Here is a 20,674-nt window from a genome sequence, read left to right on the forward strand (position 1 = left end):
GGCCTCTTGCTCTGATTCTCCAGTAGGCTTGCCTGCCCTAGTGGAGCTGCATTGGTAAAGTACAAGGATGGGGCCTTGGTATAACCAGCTCTGGTCTCCACTTGGTGGTGCTGTTTGTCTCACTGAGTAAGGTCAGTGCTAGTGGGTGAGGAATGAAAATGGCTTTTCCCCACTCTCTTGTCTCCAGAGCAGGGACCTCATACCTAGCACTCCTCAGTAGACCTCACAGATGAGCAATCACCCTTCCTGGGATCCAGAATTCTGTAAACCCCTACCTTCATCCTGTCTGTGTCTGAGCTGCCTGCCAGGTGGCCCAGCACTACTGTATTTTATCTCAGACAAGGCTGTGTTTCAAAACTCCAAACTTCAGAGACCTCTACATTATGGACCCATGCTGATCCTCTGGGGTAGGGCCTCACTGAGCTGTGGTTGGTGTCAGCTTTTCCCAGAAAATGGTTGCATGGCCACGCAGTGGTTCAGAGTTTACTATAAATTGCCACACAATCCCCCTGCTAACGTTTGCTGCCCTCAGCCTGTGTCTTTGTTCCTATGCTGGGGAATGAGGCAGGTCAATGTCACTTGCCAGGTCTTTTGCCCCTGGAGATGCTGTATCACCTCTACCCCACACCCCAAACAGGGGGTCTGTTTCTGTCCATGTGACTCAAGAGATCCTCAGAACATGCTTCCTGCTCCTGAGCCTCCACCCTCCTTCCCCACTGGAGCCTGGCTCAGCTTGCCAGGTGCAACTCTGACAAAGGTGCTGACCTGCAGAACTTCAGACTCAGTGCTCTGCTATTTATAAAAAAAACAAAACAGGGGATCCCTGGGTGGCTCAGCGGTTTAGTGCCTGCCTTTGGCCCAGGGCGCGATCCTGGAGTCCCGGGATCGAGTCCCTCGTCGGGCTCCTGGCACGGAGCCTGCTTCTCCTTCCTCCTGTGTCTCTGCCTCTCTCTCTCTTCCTCTATGTCTATCATAAATAAGTAAATAAATAAATCTTAAAAAAAAAAAAACAAGCAACAAAAAACAAAAAACAAATACTTGTGGTATTTCAACCATCTGCTTTTTCCCAGTCAACTGTTTTGGGTAAGAGTTTTTCTTGTGTAATCCCCTGCACACATTTTTACTCTTTTTTCCTCTTTCTCTCTCCCTTTTTATTTCACTCCTCTCTTTGGGTCCTGGATCCCTCCCTTCCAAACGTCCATGGCCCATCACTCTTTTCTTCCCCAGGCCTACTCTCCACAATTCCTACCTTCTATGAAGTGGTTGTTTTTTCTGCTTGTAGACATGCAGCTTTGTTCTCTCAGTTCTCAGATTGATTTTATGGGTGTTCAGCATGATTTGATATTTATCTAGCTGTGTTTGAGGGAGGAGGCAAGCTTAGAGTAGCCCTACTCCTCCATTATCTTTAACCCTCCTCCAACAGTCATTTTAAATTACCAATTTTTGGTGATTGAATGTTATTTGTATCAAAATAATGTTTCTTACATTAAAAGGTAAATTTTAAAAAGTGAATTAAACTTTTAATTTTAAAAGAAATTATAATTTGTTCTAATTAATGTAGTATAGAAAACTTTCCATGAAAAATAAGAATTTCTGTTTAAATTATGCTATAGATTTTTAATTATATATAACTGAAATTAAGATGCTTTGGGGAATTAATACATTGGCCTAGAAAATCCAGTAACCCAGCACTATCCCAAGCTAGATGTGCAAGATTACTGGATTTTTTTTAAAAAAAGATTTTATTTATTTATTTTCATGAGAGACACGGGGGGGGGGGCATGGGCAGAGACACAGGCCGAGGGAGAAGCAGGCTCCATGCAGAGAGCCCGATGCAGGACTCGATCCCAGAACCCCGGGGTCACGCCCTGGGCTGAAGGCAGCACTAAACCGCCGAGCCACCCGGGCTGCCTGATTACTTGATTTTTATTCCTGAAAATTCAATATGCACATTTGTGTTTAATACTTAGGTTCTGAAGCACTGGTAGTCATAAGTTGTCCAATTTTATTTAGACCACTCTTTTCTGAATTTATCTGATCATAGATGGAACTGAAACCTCAACTAAAAATGATTTAAACAATACTGGACTTGTTTTCTTAATGATAAAGTAAACAAAAATAGGGCAGTTACAGAGTTAATTCAGTGGCTCAACAATGATTTCAAGAATGCAGGCTTTTTCATGTTTCTATTATGCCATCCAGAGCATATTGGCTTATTCCATGGGTTTCCACCATCAAGGACACAAAAATGACTGCTGCTGTTCCAGGCATTACCCATAGACACAATACTTTTCAGCTGCAAAAGAGAGATTTTTAAATGTACTTCTTTGTATCAGAAAAGAAAATTTTCCTTAAAAGCAACCTAGCAGACCTCTCACATACTCTTGCGAGAACTGGGTCACATGATCCTCCACCATTTATTTGTTTAAGGGTGGGCATGTGACCTAGTTCTAGCCAGTCTCTGAAAAGGTAAATGAAATAATAAAATAATTACGAATGGTTGGTAGAACCACCCTTTGGAGCCATTGAGTTACTTTAGCCCTTCCTTCGGCAGAATCGTTGCTCAACAAAAAGAAACAAAGATGAAATTGCGCTTGGGAGGCAGTCCTCAGCATCTCCCAAATCTGTTCCTTGTCTCCAGGGTTAAGAAAAAGTGAAACAGAAGTTAGGAAACCCAAAATTCCCTCTTTGTTAATAGTACCTTTAAGAACATTTTTTTCCCTCCATCTTTGGCTCAATTACCTAGAATTTGGCCATCAATACTTTAAGCCATTTGCCATTCATCATTTCCTCTTATATCTTTTCCATTTTTACATGGAAATGCAGGAAAGCCCTGATACCCCATTACTGACAGAGCCCATCAGGGTCTGTTTCAATTAGTGATGGGGCCATATGAAACACCCAGGAACCAGGACTCCTTTCTGGGTAAAAATGGAGATTTCTGGACACTAGCTCATGCAAGCTCCTGACATAAGTAAGGAGAAAGGGAAAACCTGGTCAGATTTGCACATTGTGTAAGCAGCAATGTCCCTTGACCTGCTTGCTTAATCAAAATCTTTTCCATCTAGGAGCTACAGAGTACAACATAAGCGAAATAAATCAGAGAGAGGAAAAATACCATATGATTTTACTCATATGTGGAATTTAAGAAACCAAACAAACAAGTAAAGGGAAAAAATAGAAGACAAAGAGAGATGCAAATCAAGAAATAGACTCTTGGTATGCCTGAATGGCTCCATGGCCTTTGGATCTGCCTTTGGCTCAGGGCGTGACCCCGGGGTCCTGGGATCAAGTCCTGCATTGGGCTTCCCCCAGGGAGCCTACCTACCTCTGCCTGTTTCTCTGTCTCTCTCTGTGTGCCTCTCATGAATAAATAAAATCTTAAAAAAAAAAAAAGAGAGAGAACAAACTGATGGTTACCAGAGGGGATGTTAGTGGGGGCATGGGTGAAATAGGTGATAGGGATTAAGGACTGTACTTACCATGATGAGTGCAGTGATATGGATTGTTGAATCCAATTGTTGAATCACATTATTATACACTTGAAACTAATATAACATTGTATGTTAAATAATTGGAATTAAAATTAAAACTTAAAATCTCTTCCATCCAGATAGACCTGGAGAATGTCTTCAAATATTCTCTCTCTCTCTCTCTCTCTCTCTCTCTCGGAAAATATAGAAATGCAGTTTAATCAGAAAACCCAATCTTATGTCTTCCATGAGGGGTGTAGCCATGGACCTGTCTCCAAATTGGAGTTGAGTGAAGGGAAGGTAAGTGGTAATTGTACAGACACTTCCAGCCTACCCCCACCTTTGGCCCAGAGTCCTGCCTTCTGATGCTCTTCATGCCAGTAGCCACCTGGGACCAGGAAAATGGGGTGGAGCCTTGAGAATTCACATCTGAGGTAACTGGCTTTCTCACTCATGACCCCCAAGCTCTCCAACACCAATATGCCCACATAAATGGGCAATGCTCGGCATCTGGGATTGGGCAAGATATAGCCACCTGGGGCCCTCCTTTGGTGTTCAGGCAGGGACGGGACAGTGGGAAGACTGTTCTCAGAAGCAAAATTTAGGGATGTCTGGGTGGCTCAGCGGTTGAGCATCTGCCTTTGGCTCAGGGTGTGACTCCGGGGTCCTGGGATCGAGTCCCCCATCAGGCTCCCTGCATGGAGCCTGATTCTCCCTCTGCCTGTGTCTCTGCCTCTCTCTCTCTCTCTCATGAATAAATAAATAAATTTTAAAAAGCGAAGTTTAGACAGAAGGAAGCTCTCCCTCCACCTCTGTCAGCAGGTGGCCCCATACCAGGACCCTGAAGCCCCAGATCAGACTGCAGGGTCCTGGGGCCTCACCAGCTCTTTCCCAGGATCCTGTAAAAGTGAGAAGCTGAGAAGCATTAGCAGCCTTGGTGTCCCCAGTGTCACGTGGAGCTCCCCATGTACCAGGCATGGTAAGGTAGCCACGGTGGTGAGCTGAGGAAAGACACCGTGCTGGGCTTGGTCAAGTGGGCCAGGAGAACTGGGTAGGGGTAGACAGGGGCTAGTGGAGGAACTCAGCCACACAAGCTCAAATGTTCTCTTGAACACCTATGGGCAGGTGCAGCCTGCTTAACTCATCATGTTCAGAGTCATTTGTGATTGAAGAGTTAGGGTAGGTTCTCTAGGTCTTCACTAAAGACTGTCTAACTGGCCCTTCATGGGAAGGATGAGCAGGACTGCCATTTAGTCTTGTTTCCTGGTTGGATTGCAGGTCATTTTTTTCATATGTGCTATAAACACAATTTTGTCTTTTTTTTAAAAATAAACTATTTTATGCATTTCCATTCTCAAAGGTGATGGAAATTCCAGTCAATCAGGGTTTTTGCACTTTCAAGGTGTTGAGTCTAGTTCTGAGGGGCTTCTATAGAGTTAAGGGATAGGGTTCTCACCGTGGCCATTGTCTACTTGGCCTCTTCTGAGCATGTCTTAGCATAGGTTCCCCCTGGAAGCAGACCTGTGTGTGTAGGTTGTTTATTTGGGAGCTGATCCCAACCAATAAACAACATGGGGAAGGATCAGAGAGAATGGTGTATTATTGAGTTGGTCACATTGCAGGCAGTAGAACTCAGTCCCATCAGGGCACTTTGAGGAATAGGAGAAAGGCCTCCCAGAACTATTTAAACACTGACCATTTCTTAAATACTTTCTCTCTCTCTCTCTCTCTCTCTCTCTCTACATTGGTTGAGGCTCGTTTTGAGGGTGTGTGCAAGTGCAAGTCTCCTTTCCACTTCTTGGCTGCTCCTTATTCATGCTGCTGGTCCAGGCTATCCTTTTACTAGCCTCCACCCTCCCCTTGCTGGCAGTGTTGGAGGAGTTTGGCACATGAAATGAAGGAAGTGTAGTGTGCACTTGGGCCAAAATGCTGTCAGCCAGAAGTGGGTCAGAGTTGCAGTGAAATCAGAGGTGAAGCCAAGTGGGTATGAGACAGGCACATAGGGTGACCTAGTCAGCATACGTGATCTGCGTGCCTGTCTGGGCCCTGTCTCAGGGTCTTAAGTGTCTTGTGCCAAATACCACACAAGGTAGGAGAAGGCTCTGTTCTGGGCTCTGAGGGTGATGGTTTTGTGTTCACTGGAGCTCTATGAGCCTGCCTCGTAGTCAGGCTGGACATCCCAGACAGATATTATTTCTTTTTTGAGACATCCTGGTTCTCACCAGAGGAAGCAACCTAGGTCACCTTTCTCTTGGAAACCCCCAAATCTCTGGCATTTCTATTTTTCTCTCTACTTGGATCAGCACAAGAATTAAGGAGGCTGTGACAGGGATAGTGCCCTGACACTCTCTCAGCTATCCCAAGGTCCTGGTGTTTCTTTGTTCAACAGCAAAGGACCTTTTCTAAATTTCTAAGTTCTCAGGGCAAAAAACTCCCTTCTCTGATTGCTATTACTCCATGCCTGGACTTCTTTGTGGCTTAAACTTTAAGATTCAAAAATGAAGACTTGACTCCTGCCTTGGGCTAGCTTCCTCCGAGATGCAGACTCTGAGACCAGGATTTAAGTGCAAGTGCAGTTGACCCTTGAACAATGCAGGGGTCAGAAGTGCCTCCACCTGCCACCTGCATTTGAAAATCCATCTAAAAAAAAGAAAAAAAAGAAAATCCATCTATACCTTTTGAATTCCCCCAAACTAAATGAAACTCAAGTGCTATTGACCAGAAGCCTTAACAATAACATCAAGTTGATCGATACCTATTCTATATATGTAGTATATACTAGACTTTTATAAATAAGTAAGCGAGAGGAAAGAAATATTATTAAGGAAATCCTAAGGAAGGGGTGCCCGGGTGGCTCAGTTGGTTGGGCATCTGCATTTGGCTCAGGTCATGATCCAAGTCTCCTGGGATGGAGCCCCTCATCAGGCTCCCTGCTTAGTGGAGAGTCTGCTTCTCCTCCCCCTGCTCTTGCGCTCTTCATTGCTCTCTCCCTCTCTCGCTCTCCTTCTCCTTCTCAAATAAATAAAATCTTAAAAAAAGAAAGAAAATCATGAGGAAGATAAAATACATTTACAGTACTATACTGTATTCATATATTTAAAAAAATCCACATATAAGTGGACCCGTGCAGCTCAAGGATCACGCGTAGTTTATATGGGGGTGGATTCCAGGAAGCACCATAGCGTAGTGGGGAAGTGAAACGAGAAGTCAGCAAAGTGTGTTATCAAACCAGGAACCACTGTAGGCACCTGGGGTTTAGTCCTACTGGAGAACACGGGGGCCAAAGGGGAGGCAGCTGTTCATTACTCGGTGGAAAACTGTTACTTCCTCAACACTTTGGGGCTTCCCTGATATTCAGCTCTCAGGTAAAGAAATGCAATTATGGAACCAACAGTGGAAAAGGTGAAGCTCTGAAGGACGGAGATAAGGCACCCACAGCAATCTTGCTCTTTCTCGTTCATCCATCTGTCCTTTCCCTCTGGCAGCTAACAGAAAATGACCTACTTGTTTGGAAGGGTCAAAGGAAGGGGAGACAGTAAAGTTCTGTGGGGAAAATGCTCAGTCAGTATGCTAAAATGTTATCCCAGTAATCTTACTTATTGAGAAAACAAACAGCATCTTTTATGGGCAGAAGCACCATGTTTTCATATTCTATTCTTAGGGTCTGAAAAAGTACAGAGTGATCAAGTGTTCATGGTGCCCGCGGGGGCATGGGGCCGTCAGCCAGTGCATGGGCACGTGTATTCCCAGTTAAAGGCTCGGTGACACGCTCACTTTTCAGGTTTAGGAAGGTGGTTCAGCATTGTGGTTAAGAATGAGGCTCCGGTAAGCTGGGCCTCAGGGCAAGCCCCGGCTCAAGCTATACTTGCTCTGTGAACTAGGGCAAGATGCACAATCTTGTTGGATATAAAGGCTCCAAAGCCTCAATTTCTTTTTCTCTAACATAATATAAAGCACCTTCCTTATAGAGTTGTCTTGAAGATCAAATGAGGTAACACATTTGGATAATGTATTGGCACAGGCAGCATCAGGCCCACGGTGGATCTTCTATCAGTGTCGGATATAAAGGCCCATTTTCAGCTGATAGGGATTGGTTGTTTATAGCCAGTGTCTCTGCAGATTATTGGGGGGGTTTTTGTTTGTTTGTTTGTTTCTTTTTTTTTTGGTTATTGTTATTAATGGGAGTAGAGGTATGTTATTAACTGAAGGTCTGTGTCTCCCCAAAAATTCCTATGTTGAAGTTCTAACGCCCAATGTGACAGTATTAGAGGCGGGGCCTTTGGGAGGTGGTTGGTAGTTAGGTCATGAGGATAGAGCCCTCATGGATGGGATTAGTGCCCTTGTAAGAAAAGATGGGAAAGAGAAGGTATCCAGGAAATAATTATTGAATTAAATGTTCTATGGATAGAGATCAACAGGGGTGATATTTTAAGTTAAAGCATCCTCTCTTCTCGTCTCCACTGGGAATATCTTCCCTCCTTTATCTCTGTAAGTCCGAATCTTACTCATTTTCTTGTGACCAGATCAAACAGCTGAAAATAAGAGCTGGATGGGATCAACTCTAATCCAACTTCCTCATCTAAAAAATGAGGAAACCTAGTCCTGGATCCAGGAAATGATTCGATCAAAGAGCCAGACTCTCATGAGGCATTTCTTTTTATATATATATATATTTTATTTATTTATTCATGAGAGACACAGAGAGAGAGAGAGAGGCAGAGACACAGGCAGAGGGAGAAGCAGGCTCCATGCGGGGAGCCCGACACGGGACTCGATCCCGGGACTCCAGGGTGGCGCCCTGGGCCAAAGGCAGGCGCTAAACCACTGAGCCACCCAGGAATCCCCTCATGAGGCATTTCTGACCCTACTCACCAGCTATATGACCAGGCCTCCCTGGAAATCCTCCCTCTCTCCAGTCTGAACTCTTGAATTTTCCAGTTTACTGGGTGCTTCCTATAATGTGGACATATCCTGAAGAGTTTACATGGATGATAGCATCCCTAAGTGGTAGATGGGGCTATTACCCCCATTTTGTAGATGAGGAAACTGAGGCTTACCGAGTTTAAATTACTTGCCTAACATACATAGTGGGTAATTGGTGGAGCTCTTAACTGTGCTTCAGATTTTCTTTTTTAGTTATAGTCTCCCCTGTGCTGTGACTCCTCTAGACCTTGTGGGTTGGGTATTACTTCAGCATCACCTCTCTCCCCCGTGACTGTCTCTCCACAGTGACAGGCGGACACTTAGTAGGTGCTTCGCAAATGTTTGTTGAGTGAAGGAAAAGACACATGGGAAGGTGGGGTGTGTTCACAGTTCATATTTACTTGGGAAGATAGGGGGAGGATTGGCAGATATTATGGTTTTGGGTATAAGCTAACAAGAAATTCACAAACACTTACAGTGAAGCTAGGATGCCTGTCCCTGATAGGAGGGTATTTCTCCACTCCTGGGGCTAAATAGCATCTTTGCAAATTTCCGTGGCTTTCCCCAAATCTTTCCTGAAAATTCTGCTTGGCAGCAAATCTAAGTGCATTTTCTCTTAGCTTGGGGGGAAGTTTCACCCAGATTTACCATGTAATTCACCCTAAAAGCTCTATCATCTTTATTTGCATCAGAGGGCAAATTTTCCCACCTACTTATCCAGAGCATGTAACCAGAAGCTTGAAGTTTTCCGCATAGTTGCTATAGACTACCTGTTCATCATTTAAGTCGTGTGACAATTTGAGGAAACGCTGCACAGTTCCTGAGCAATGTCACCTCCACTGTGACCTGCCAAACCTATTAATATGTGAATGAGAGCATAATTCAACATCAACAGTAGCTTAATTTCAGTTCTCCTGGAGAAAAGGTCCCTGCAAAACACTACCTCTGGCAACTTTGCTGTAGGCTTTGATTTTATTTAAGTGGATACTCCTTGTTGACAGAGTACATTGAGGAACCCACATCTGCAAGCTAAATCCACAGACATAAAACATCAGCAAACTTTCAGGAGGGAAGCCTTTGAGTCTAGAAAAATTGTCACATTCAGTAGGCAAATGTGCATTAGTTTTTAGTTGCAGGAGATCATCCACATTTTAGCTCAAATGCTCTCAATTTATGCAGGAAAGACTCATTTAAAGACTCGTGTCAATAGCAACATTATGAGCATAGAGGCAGCTTAAAGGAAAGTATGGCCTGTGTACAATACCTGGGGTAATTCTGCATCTTGTAGAAAACTTGAGGGTTTTTTAAAAAAATTTTTAAAAAGCCAAATTAACTGATTTCAGGTGTTCTCTGAATGTAAGTAATACAGACTGTCCTTGCATTCAACGCCAAAGAATCTTAAAAAGTAAAACCCAAATGTTGGTCATGGAATTGCTAATGGAGGTGGTACTACCTGATCTTTCAGTGTAAAATGCTGGCCTTTCCCCTTATGAGTTTATCCTTCCTTCCATCCTCCCATCCATCCTTCCACTCGTCTTCTCATCGAAACCACTTGTTTACTCATCCATCCCCCCACCCATCTGTCCATCTTCCCGTCCATCCCTTTATATGTCCATCCATCCATCCAAGCTGCATGTGTTGCATTGGAGACTCCTTTCATCCAGGCAGTGTTCCAGAAGGTGGGTTGATAAAGACAGATAAAACCCTAATCTCATGAAATTTCATTCTGGGGTATGAAGGTGTAGGGAAGGTGTGGGGTATGAAGGTATGCAGATAATAAATAAATAAATAAATAAATAAATAAATAAATAAATAAATAAATAACTTCAGTGTTAAAAAGGTTATGAATAAAAATTAAACTTGTGTCTTATGAGAAAGTGACCTGTGGGTGGGGTGGCACTTTAAGTGGAATGAATGGAGGAGACTATTTGGAGGGTACTGACTTTTACCCAATATCTGAATGATAACAATGATGCATTATTAAAAGTTCTGAGGAAAATGCCTTCCAAGCAGAGGTCAAACCAAGTGCAAACGCCCTGAGATGAGATTGTGCATAGTTTCTTGAAAGAAACTGAGTGATCTAAGAAAAGTTAAAAATGTGGAGTTTAGATATCTCCACATGGACAAAGAGGAGAATCAGGGTGATAGGAATGATTCTCATCCAAGCACTTCCACCCAGAATTTTACTCTTAGAAACAATTTCTTCAGGCTTTGGCTATTTTCCTCATTTGGTCGCCTGATGGCGATGTTGCATCATGTAATTTTGCTAGGTTTCTGGCCCTACTTGGGTTGGAAAGTAGGAGTGAAATTTTGTCTTTCTGAAACTGGGACTAACATGTCTTCCCCAGTTATGCTAGTGGGGAAATTCTTTTCCAATTCTTTTTCAATAGGAATGATTTTATTTGTTTATTAACTTATGCATGCATGCATTCAAGAGAGAGCAAGCACAGAGGAAGAGGGAGAAGCAGAAGGCCCGCTGAACAGAGAGCTTGTTGCAGGGGTGGATCCCATTATGCAGAGATCATGATGTGAGCGGAAGGCAGGCACATAATCAACAACCAGCTGAGCCATCCAGACACCTCAGGAAGGATTACTTTCATTCCAAACCTAGAAGAGGGTTGCCATGGCAGGGGCCCCAGACCCTTTGTGATTCTGGAATTCCCAAACATCCTGTTTCAGTGAAGCTACCAAGTGCCTCACCTTACCCTACAGCAGAGTAGGGCACTCACATTGGTTTCTGGGGAGTGGGAAAGGCTGGGAAGCTCTTTTCTGGAAGAGCAGGCATGATAGCCACAAAATTAGTAAGATACCGACCTTTCCCTCAATAATAAACCCTGAGAACTGGCTGCTATGGGGCTTGGGGAAGATTCCTTCCACTCCCCAGGTTAGATAATTATCAAGTCATCTTCATATCCTATTTAACATTGTGCCATGGAAGGACCTGGATCCTTAGAGCTCTAGAACCAGCATTCCTGGCACAATCTGCTGTGCTTTGAACAGCAGCTTACTCTCTACTCCACCTTGTCCAAACAGAGCCTTACAAGACCCCTCTAGGCTGTGAAGTCTGTGGGCCTGGGCAAATAAGTCCCTGCTAAACCATTTACCAGTTGTGTGAGCCTGGGCCTGTCAAACACCTCTCTGAGCTTTTGATTCTTCCCTTGAACAAAAGAAAATTCCTTTCTCATGGGAGGAGTATAAATAAAGGTGAAGGCACCATGTAATTGCCAATACTATGTTAATAAAAGTATAACTGCCATTATTCTGGATACATTTCCCTATTGTATACTTGCACCTAATTTATAAAAAGAGAGAATAGAAAGCAAAAATGCAACCAGTAACAATAAACTAAGACTTCACTGCACAAGCTTACAAGCCAGAAGACTTGCAGGTGGCAAGGGAGGAAAGGACACACCTGCTATGATGTGTTTGGCATTTGCAGGTATTGTAAAATCGAACTATTTGTTCCTTTATTTTAAAAATTATTTTTTACTGTGATATAATTCACATGACCTAAAAAATTCACCATTTAAAAATGTACATTTTAGTATATACATAGAGATGTTATCTAATTCCAGAACCAAATAAAACCTCATGCACTTGATAGTGTCCCCCACGTCTCTGAGGTTCTGTTTATTTTTCTTCGTTCTTTTTCCTCTCTGGATCTCAGGCTGGATAATTTCAATTGCTCTGTCTTCACATTTGCTTAATTCTTCCTCTGCATGCTCAAATCTGCTGTTGAGCCGCTCTAGTGGATTTCCCTTTCAGTTATTGTGTTTCTCAACTCTATCATTTCTACTTGGTTCCTTTTCATAATGTGTCTGTATTGATATTTTCTATTTGATATAATTCTTATATATATTTTAATTTATTGACCTGATTTCCTTTAGGTTTTTGAATACATTTAAAATTATTTTAAATTATTATTATTTAAATTAAAATTATTATTGATTTAAAATATTTGTCTAGTGAGTCCAGTATTTGCATTTCCCTGGGGACAATTTCTATTGTTTTTTGTTGTTGTTGTTGTTGTTTTAATTTATGGGCCATACTTTCTCATTTCTTTGCATGTTAAGTATTTTGTTGTTGAAAACTAGATATTTTAGGGATCCCTGGGTGGCTCAGTGGTTTAGCGCCTGCCTTCAGCCCAGGGCCTGATCCTGGAGTTCCAGGATGGAGTCCCACATCCGGTTCCCAGCATGGAGCCTGCTTCTCCCTCTGCTTGTGTCTCTGCCTCTCTCTTTCTCTGTATCTCTCATGAATAAATAAATAATCTTTTAAAAAATAAAAAAAATAAAATCCTTTCAATTAAAAAAAGAAAACTAGATATTTTAAATAATATAATACAATGCAGCAATATATGGGATTGCATGGCTGGAAAGGAGGTGGGACTAAGGTAAGTTAAAACGCTATAAAGCTCCCTGTTCTTACTGAGATTCAGCTGTTTTTCTCTTATAAATGCTCCCTGGGTTGCTACAAGCATTGAGCTAGTTTTTAGAGCTCTGAAAAAGTTCATTCTGACAATGTTTGAGGATTTTTTCATTGCTTTTATGGAGGAGTGAGGTCTATAACTGTCAGAGGTCTATGCTGTATCATTTTCACTGATGTTCACTTATTCTTTTCCTTTTGATGTTGCTATGAGCCCTATCTGGCCATGTTGGGGACAAGTCCACATAGTACCAGAGATCCTGTCAGTGTAGGCCAGTGGGAGTGATAGAACACTGATTTTGGCTACAAGATGCAGCCACCTACATCTTATTATCTCCTAAAGGTGCAGAAAAATCTCCAAAACAAAATTAACTTTTATTTTATAATCAATTTATAAGGGAGAAATATAACCCTAAATTAAGCCTCAAATAGAGGGTGCTCCAAAGTTATAGTTGCCATAATTACCAATTAAAGGACAGAAATGCCACTCTAGTCCAGTGTTGTCATTGGTTCATTCACTCAGTAAATTTCTGTTGAACACCTGGTATCCATGCTTGGTGATGAGGAAGAAACAGAGCTGGAGAAGATGTAATCACTGCAGTAATCTAGAGAGAGTGAGGGTGGCAACAGGGTGCCATGGGCTGCAGAGGGGTCCAGTGCTTCATCAGAGGAAGGGAAGCACAGTACCCTGGAGGGACCCCCTGAACAAAGTGGCAGCTGGACCGAATGGGTTTGGGCAAAGCCATTTTGGGGGTATTATATTCCTTACTCAAGGCTATCATCCATGCTCTTGCCTCACATACCTGGGTAACTTCTCACTGCAGAGAGGCCTTCCTGATTACCCAATCTAAAACAGCTTCTCCTTCCCCATTACTTCCCCACATTGCTTTTTCATTATCTTCCTAGAACTTCTTAGAACTCTAGATGAAGTCATCTGAAAATGCTGTGTCCACTTCTTATTTATTCTATTCCCCTTGTTCTCTGTCCCTACCTCTATTTGAATATGAATCCCCAAGACCAGGCACCTTGTCTGTCTATCTTACTCCTTTATCCTCAGGGGTCAGATCAATCCTGAACATAGTTAATGCCAGTAAATAGTTGTTGACTGAATGAATAGACTGATAGAAGAAATACGTTAAGGATTGATTTCCCCTGCTTGGCTTTCTCTGCCTTAATTGTATGCATCCCCCACCCCCACTGCTGACTCTGGGCCTGGCTCCTTTTGATGGAGGAACAGAGGACTAGCTAAGGACAAAGCACACTGACAAGTCCCTGAAACAGGCAGAGGGATATTCCTCTAAGGACTCAACTGCCTCGATGTTAATACTGTGCTAAGGGCAAAAGGCAATCCTAGCCCGACCCCGAGGATCCCGTGAGTCTACTTTAACATACAAAAATTCCTTTAAAAATTTCCTTTATCTCTAAACCCCCAAGATACGTGTTGGCGATCATCCCCCAAGCACATGGCCCACCCCCAGACATCTGAAGGGTCTCATGGCTCAGGTTTTATTAAACAGTAATAAGTGACCCTTTCCCAACAATAGCCAGCCCCCTCAAGGTCCTGGAAACCTTGCCTCCAAAATTGCTTGGAGAGGACACTATCTCAAACCCCTCCCAACTCCCAGGTATATAATCAGCCACCCCTCACAGGCCTGGGGCAGCCGCTGTTCCAGCCCATGCATCCTATTCCCGCGCTTTAATTAAACCACCATTTTGCACCAAAGATGTCTCAAGGATTCTTTCTTAATCATTGGCTCCAGATCGCACCCCACCAAACCTCACTTATATTCCAAAACCTCATCATCTGGTGCCCAACGTGAAGCTTTGAGTCTTTACGTCTGGACTCTATGCTTCGGTGCAAAGTTGGTAAGTACTTTCCTCTTTTCCTTTACTCTCATTCCAGAGGCCCTTCGAGGAGTGCGGTCTTATTGGAACAGTTTCATGCTGATTGCTCAGGCTGTAATCCTTTAGCCTGTCCTACTCTACTGGGAGGAAAAAGCCTGCTTTTTGGCTAGAAGTTCATACCTGGCTGGAATTGTAATGACCCTGAAACTTGATGCCTTCTCTGTATTCCTGTCCTTATACAAAGTTGTCTGTCATGGGCATGGGACAGCCACCTAAGTCACCAGGATGACAGCCAATCTTAAGATTCCCATGTGAGGTTTCCTCCTCATTGATCTAATGTGATCTCCTCCACATCTCTGGTCTAGCCACTTCTGGCTGTGTGACCTCCACTGGGAGCCAGCCAAAACCAGTACCTGATTGAGTTAAACCCAACCGAAGACCATTTCTTAGGGAAGTTGGCTGTAAAGACTACATGTGTTGGAATGTCGCTTAGCCATGATGGATTTCTATCTTTACTGTTTTCTGTTTTTGTCCTCTAATAAATACATAAACTAAAAAATTAGGCAATTCCCTTGTAAAACTTTCCTGGTGTTCCCATGGGTTAAAAATGGCAGGTTTTGCCTTCAAGGCAAGGCAAAATAATGACCTTCATAGCACGACCTTCAAGGCACAGTATTTTGGTCCATATGCCAGAACCCATCCATAGCCTAGGATGTGATGGGGAAGCGGGGCAAGGGCAGGTCTCCCTCCTACAGGGGACTTTAATGGCTGCAGTGATCATTGCAATTTTGTTCAGGGGACGCCTCAGGTGATACCAGGAATCTCTGACATATCCTGAGCATGGAATGTCCCCCGAGAGTTAGGGGGGATTTTCTCTAGTAATGGACCTTCTTTACTCTTCTCTCGGAACATAGGACCTCCTCTCTTCAGTCCCCAAGGACTCTCCCTTGGAGTGCCTTTTTACCCACTAGAGACAGTTAGGATTACAAAATTTAGGAAAGGACTGAGCTCTTCTAACAATGCATGGCCTCGGTAGGGTCTACCCATTAGATCGCCTCTGCAGGAAATAAGGGAAATGGCCCAAATGTGTTGGCTAGTAAACTCCTTCCTGACGTTGGATAATAATTATCTAAATAGGCCTCCTCCAAGTAACCCAGGGTGTTGGAAACACAGGCCATCCCAGATGAAGAGGACTCTGACTCTTACTCTCTCATTCTTCCTCCTAATAGATGTGGGGGCTTCTCCCTCACTCATTTCCCAGGCTAATGGCTATAATTGGAGCCAACTGTGGTTAGTCCGCCTCAGGTCAGAGACATCAAGGAATATTCCCAAGCTGCTGTTGAAACACTCTTTGTTTTGGGGGAAATTCCCTATCCTCTCCAGCCTGACATGGACTGCTTCATTTCACTTGTTTGTGGAAGAACATGGCATTTACTCATCTGTCCAAGTGGATGAGCTCTAGAACCAGGAACCCTTTCTCTGCCTCTGGCTTTACTTCACCTCTTCTGACCCCCTCCCCCTCCTGTTTCAGCACCACCTTGGGTGCAGCCTACGAAACTGGCTTCTATACCATCCTTGGTGCCTCTGGCACATTGGCTCCCACCCTCTCTGTCAAGGAGCAAAGAAGAGCACCCCTGGAATTAACACCGCTCACTCCAGATTTCCCCACCAGTGTCTCAGGTAAAAATTGGCAATGGGGGACAAAGTGACTTTTAAGAGTGGGCCCAGGTGACTCATATTCAGTATTTAACAAGTTTGTTGGTTTAAGGTAGACCTGTCTTTAAAGTTATCAGCGTTAAATATGAAACTTCTATTTTATCAAGGTTTGCTAAAGGTCAAATAAGCTCATGTTATCTCTGCTGCAATTTGTTAGGAAAAAAGATGAAATGATGGTTAATTGTCTGTCTCAAAGTTTTCATAAGCAATTGTTAAGACAGCTTTCAAAGTTTTTGGTAACCTACAACTTTAAAGTTTTGGTTGGATGGTAATTGAGATTCACTTCAGTAGGATAAAGTGCTAGGACATAGGTTTGTGCCTCATTGCAGAGAAACTAAGGATATTTGAGTCTGTTGGTAAATATGTTTTGTGCTTAATAAAACCATAAATTTGCCATCTAAAGAGTTTTGGTATAATAGCTCACAATTGGTTACTACTTAGTTTTCACTGGAGACTAAGGTTTCTAAGACTGGAAAATTCTGCTAAATGTAATTAAGACTGATGAAGAATAAGAGAAACAACTCTGTATGTAGAACAGTTGGAGATATTTAAGAAAGATCTAAGAATGGGAATGTATTTTTGTTAAAGGTAAAAGAAGGTAATTTTGTCCTAAATTAGTCTGGATGTTTGATAAGAAATGGCTTGGAACAAAATCTGCATGCAAAAGAAAGTTGTAGAAGGTCTGTGAAAGGAAGTCTTTGGAGAGGAGTTTTAGATATGGTCAGGACGGACTAGGATTGAGATGAATGGATTTAAAAGTACACAGGTAGAAAATGAAAAGTCTGCTTTCTCTACATTCAAAAAGTTCTCTTGAACTGATTGGATTGGATGATACATTTAAGGAGGCCCAAAATTGTATGACTGTCCTCTAATGTGACCCAATGGCTACGCTACTCTAACTTGTGGCCATGTCTTCAATAGGCCATGGCTGGATAGGCCATTGTACTCTGGGCTTTGCCTGGATGCACAGATGCATCATTACTGATGAAGTTTTGGAATATAAGTGAGGTTTGGTGGGGTGAGGTCTGGAGCCGACGACCAAGAAAAAATTCTTGAGACATCTTTGGTGCAAAATGGCGGTTTAATTAAAGCATGGGGACAGGACCCATGGGCAGGAAGAGCGGCTGCCCCAGGCCTGTGAGGGGTGGCTGATTATATAGCTGGGAGTTGGGAGGGGTTTGAGATAGTGTCCTCTCCAAGCAATTTTGGAGGCAGGTCTCCAGGACCTTGAGGGGGCTGGCTATTGTTGGGAAAGGGTCACTTATTACTGTTTAATAAAACCTGAGCCATGAGACCCTTCAGATGTCTGGGGGTGGGCCATGTGCTTGGGGGATGATCACCAACACGTATCTTGGGGGTTTAGAAATAAAGGAAATTTCTAAAGGAATTTTTGGGTGTTAAAGCAGACTCACAGGATCCTGGGGGTCGGGCTAGGATTGCCTTTTGCCCTTAGCACAGTATTAACATCGAGGCAGTTGAGTCCTTAGAGGAATATCCCTCTGCCTGTTTCAGGGACTTGTCAGTGTGCTTTGTCCTCAGCTAGTCCTCTGTTCCCCCATCACTTTGACTGAGAGAACAGAGCAATTTGTTGATCCCAAGAGCAGCATTGTAGAGCAAAGTAGTGTGTATAGAGGAACCAAGAGGATGTGAGGCCTATTCTCTTTCCTGCAGCTGGAGGCAGACCTTAGGGGTCATTCCTTATGCAGCCTAAGTGATCATTGACATCAGTGAGAAGGCATAATTTTATTATCTTTTTAAATCTAAATTAAATATATATATGTAAGAGCTGCTAGATTGAGAATGACTGGACAAGAGGTGGCTCAGAAGGCATATGACTAAAATAATACAAGTTGCATTGGGAAAGCATAATATTTTCTTACGTACTTGGCTAAAAACAAGTGCCAGAAGGGACAAATATCTCTTATACAGGGACTCAGAGGAGGAATGTCATCTTGTCATAAAAATAAAACTTCTCAAGGAGTCCATGAAAGCTGGGTATGTGTTCGTTTCTGTGTGTAAGTGTGTGTGTGGCTTTATGTGGTTGTGTCTGTGTGTTTGAGTGTATGTAATTGCCTGAAGTACTTCTCTGCCCTCATAAGCATGGTTCTGCGTACTTCCCCCATATTTCACACTTCCTCTGTTATTACATGATCCTTTTCTGCATGTTCTGGAATATGGGCCAAAACCATGGGGGTGTATGTGGTTGGAGGATAGACACCATAGAGCTTCTAGATGAGGTCAGAGCGTGTAAGGTGACCTGGGAGGGAACTCCAGGGCTGGTGTGGGCCGCCGTGCATCTCCATCTGAGAGATGAAACCTACTTTGAAGAAGAGGGAAAGGGTAGAGCAAGAGTGGTAGGGGTCATCTGGGACATTCAGCTCCCAGGTGGTACCTCGCTAAGGTCTAGCAGGTGGGAGTGGTACATGGAGGAGGATGGTGACACTTGACAAAGACAAGATCTGAGATTTGATTGGAAATAGAGTGGACCATGGCAGGCTTATGGGTGGCAGATGCTGCAATGTAGCCTGTGTGAGCAGGTGTGGGGAACAAATTATTAATAGATAGATGTCTATCTATGAAAACATGGGGAACAAATTAGCTCCTGGCCACCCCAGTGGACATCATCTGGAAACTTTGACGTCGGCACTCGAAAATCCCCACGGAGATCTGTGTCCAGACACTGAAATGTTAAGGAGGGTAATACTGGCTGCTCTGAGGTAATGGGATGAGTGTTATGAATAAAAGATAATGAGTTTTTCCAACATTCTTTATCATATTCAGATTTTAAACGCCAACCTTCAAGTTTTTTTTTTTTTTTTTCATTTTCCCCTCTAAGAAGTGTTCTCTAGTGGGACGTTTCAGAGATACGTGCCAAGAGCAAATCTTATCTGCTTTGTCTCTGTTGGTCCCTGGCACGGGCAGGATTTGGGTGATTCTTAGAGCTCCGCCTCAAGGGCTGTGCTCCCTGAAGGCGCATCCTGAGGAAGTCATGATCCCTTGCCCCATCTCAGGGTGGAGCAAATAGGGCAATGAGACAATGATTTCTATGATGTTAAGAGATAGCGGCCACTGAGGATTTGGTGCCAAGGGGCCAGTGTGTTTGGGGCACAAGGAAGTCTCACGAACTTTGCTTTGGGAGAGAATCAGTCCTGAGGCCTTAGATGATGAGCACGTGCAGCATAAGCAATCACCTCTAATTACAAAAGGGGCAATAAGGAAGTTGCTTTCTGTCCAGGGAAAATGGGGCAAAGTCTGTGCCTTTTCCCATATGTGGGGATACTGAATGTCAATGTCCTTATTTCTGCCTTTTCTGTATTCCAATGAATGATGTGGGGTTTTCTCTAATTGGGGGCAGTGTGTGGTCAATGCAACTCCTTATGCCAACCATGAGACCAGCAGTCCCCTGGGTGCCCTTCTCTACTGAGCCAGTGCCACCTCTATCCAACCAGAGTGGGTCAAGGTGTCTTCTGGGCTGTTAAAGCTAGTCTTCAACTAGTGAGTCTTTGTGGGGGTAAAGCAGTGGTCCAAGGGTCTGATGTTACTGCTTAAAACCAGGAGAAAAACTAGCTTTGGGCCAGGTCCGAATAAAAAGCAAAGGAGCTACTCCTAAGATTCTGAGAGAAAAATAAATGACCATGACTCATTTTAAATTACAACCCCCCCCAAAAAATAAAAATAAATAAATTATAACCCAGCGTAGTGATGTACTCACGTTGGAAGATTTGACAGCGCCTCTGTGTTCTTGAACGCAGGCATCATTAAAGATGTGCCTGGAGGCAGCATCAATAATTTTAACTGAGAGGATCCACACAGTTATACTGACACGGAAATGGGTATCTATCAATATCCATATAGCTATATAGGTGCACACATACAGATACAGATATCCATGTATCGTCACAAATCGATATCTATAGGCATCCTTTCCCTTGTTCCCTCTCTTCATAGTCCTTGCATCAGCTGAAGAGTAAAAATTCATTTTAAGTTATTCAGCTTCCTGCAGTCCACGTATTTATAGTCAGGGTATTTTTTAAATGTCTAAATTTACTCAGCCAAAAAAAATAAATAAATAAAAGCTTATTTCTTTTTTCTTGTATGTCTTTTTTTTCACCCCTTACAATCCTGAAAACTCAGGAAACTTCATAGGTCACACGGGAAATGACCCTGCCCCTGGCCTTGGTCACTGGCTGAAATTTCTATACCCTTCTCAAGGCCAGGGTCTTCCATTTGCACACGTCTGTAGATGCCTGCTGTGTTTTGACTCTGGGGGCTCAATCAAGGACCCGGTCCAG

The 20,674-nt window shown here is 43.2% G+C and overlaps 1 long non-coding RNA gene across 3 annotated transcripts in view; it reads left to right on the top strand.

Moving 5' to 3' along the window:
• Positions 1–16,420, top strand: part of LOC144288987 (uncharacterized) — a 44,916-nt gene extending 28,496 nt beyond the window's left edge. For 2 of the 3 annotated variants that reach the window (XR_013357049.1, XR_013357044.1), the window contains exons 3-4: positions 3,682–3,773; positions 14,725–15,407. This is a non-coding gene — a long non-coding RNA (uncharacterized LOC144288987). Of the gene's footprint in view, positions 1–3,681; positions 3,774–14,724; positions 15,408–16,197 lie in introns of those variants that run through there. The other variant, XR_013357051.1, reaches the window with a different exon arrangement.
• Positions 16,421–20,674: the final 4,254 nt, after the last annotated feature.

Source organism: Canis aureus, chromosome 1 (genome assembly GCF_053574225.1).
Source record: "Canis aureus isolate CA01 chromosome 1, VMU_Caureus_v.1.0, whole genome shotgun sequence".
Classification (NCBI taxonomy): domain Eukaryota; kingdom Metazoa; phylum Chordata; class Mammalia; order Carnivora; family Canidae; genus Canis; species Canis aureus.